This window comes from Bison bison, unplaced genomic scaffold, assembly GCF_000754665.1.
Source record: "Bison bison bison isolate TAMUID 2011002044 unplaced genomic scaffold, Bison_UMD1.0 scf7180017864037, whole genome shotgun sequence".
NCBI lineage: Eukaryota > Metazoa > Chordata > Mammalia > Artiodactyla > Bovidae > Bison > Bison bison.
The window spans coordinates 7752996-7755170 of NW_011494609.1; the positions used below are offsets into that span (position 1 = coordinate 7752996).

The 2175-nt window shown below is 58.8% G+C and overlaps 1 pseudogene; it reads left to right on the plus strand.

The window, feature by feature from the left end:
• Positions 1-1458: 1458 nt before the first annotated feature.
• Positions 1459-2175, plus strand: part of LOC104985017 — a 13508-nt pseudogene continuing 12791 nt past the window's right edge.

Here is a 2175-nt window from a genome sequence, read left to right on the forward strand (position 1 = left end):
AATAATCACCTTTAGAGAAAAAGGCCTCCGGGCCAGAAGATGATGCAAATCACCTAAACTTTTGCATATGATAAGTTTGCAGGAAGAAAGCCTGGCTTACTGCATGACTCTACCCCTTCCCCCATTATCCTCTATGCATAACTTAAGGTGTAAAAACTACTTTGGAAAATAAAGTGTGGGCCTTGTTCACCGAAACTTGGTCTCACCATGTCGTTCTTTCTCTTACCTTCTGGCTGAATTATTCAGCCTCTTTTCTACACTGAATTTCCTCACTGAGCTATCCTTATTTCAGCCTCTTTTCTCCACTGAATTTTCCTACTGAGCTATCCTCATTCTATTACTCTTTATATCCTTAATTAATGTTTAATTAAGCAATTGTTTCCTGATCTTCGCCGACGCCGTCCCCGCTTTGAATTCCCTGGATCAGCCGGGGCTGGTCCCCGGCAGGGCCCCTTGTGGGTTAGAGGCTCTTGGTGACCCCTTCTGCCTCTCTTGGTCTCCTGAGTATGGGGCTGCTCCCACTGGGGTGCTGATGGGGAGGGGTCAGGCCCAGGGGAAGCTGCCGCCCCCGCCCCCACCCCAGGGCTTCTGTGGATGACATCTGTGAGACATGGGTATCCTTCACTCCTGGGAGCTGGCGCAGGGTCCCCACAGCCACAGCCTTTAAGAGGCCCCAGTCCTACCCTTCGGGGTGGGAGGCCCGCCTCTCGTGTGCATGAGAGTGCAGGGCTGTGCTGGGGCAGGGGTGGGCCTCACATCTCCAGTCGGGAAAGATACAAGCCTGGGGTGCCCCCTGCCCGCCATCCAGCCGTGGCCCAGCCTGTTGTCCAGAGCGAGGCTGGATTCCACCCCGAGGTCCTTGTCATCCCCACGGAGCACAGTCCTGCTGGGCCAAGAGACGCATGCTGGGAGTTGAGGGGGGCTTCAGAGGCCCCAGCAGCAATTGAGGTGCAGGGAGACTCCCCTGCTCAGGCCGGTGTCCGCAAGGAAGGACAGAGCACCCCTGGCCTGCTTGTGAGGCCCCGGTTTACCACGTCTGGCCACCGCCATCCATGCCATTGATTTCAAACTGCTCCAGTGAGAACACTGCTGTTTCCCAAAGATGAGGCAGCCAGCCACCAACCAACCTCCCTGATGGCCATGAGTCCTTCATCGGAATGCGCGCCCCCCACCCCAGGGGAGAAGCTGCTGTGATGGGGGCTGGTCTCCCCGCACCACCCTCCTCTGGCCTCCATCCTCTGGTTGGGTCCCTGAGTCCTGTCCTCAGCGGCATCCTTGAGGTTTAGCCAGACTCTTATAAAACAGCCACTTAGGGGGAGGTCCAGCTGTGAAATGGAGTTGAAACCCTGCACACGGCTGCTGGCGCTCTGGGGGGGTTTGGCCAACACATGGGAAAGTCTGGCAGGTTCGGGCAAGAGGCATTTAAGCCACACGACCTTCTGGGTCTGGAGACCTGGCATGACGGTCAAGGCCGGCCACAGACAGGATGCGGGTGGGGCTACAGAGGTCACTGCCACTCGGTGCTCAGAGTCGCTGACTCCTGTCCCATGGAGGCCTTGGGGTCGTCCAGGTGTGAAAACAGAGGTCCAACTCTCAGACCTCAGACCATGAGACCCAAAGGAGCCAGATGGGGTGCCCAGCACTTGGGCAGCTCTGGGTCCCTTTGAAGATCCAGACGAGTAGGGCCTGTGGCCGGGCACCAGGCCCTGGAAACAGGAGGAAAGCCCCACCCTGGCCGAGGCTTTCCTGCTCTTTGAAAGGATCTTGGCACCAGGGTCCCGCTCACTGAAATTCCGGAATTAGCCTATTTCCCCCTCTCCTGCCCCAGGAATATCCCGGGGGTGGGGACGTGAGCGAGCGGGTTGGGTGATGTGGTACCCATACGCCATACTGGCCGCCCCTCATGTTCCACGAGCAGCACTTGGGCCCTGAGCCCCCCACCCCCCACACCCATAGAGCCCTCCTCCCAACTCTCACCAGAACCAGGCCCCACGGAAAAAATGGGCCTGGTGGGGAGAGGCTGGAACTTGGACTCCTGCCAGTGAGGGCGCAGCTCTGGCCGGGGGGGACCAGGGGGCCCTGAGTGTCCTGCCCTGGCCACTTGTACGTGCGTGCCCCATGTCACAGGCAGCTCCAGGCAGACCCTGCTGCAGCTGGGGGTGAGGGGAGATTGGG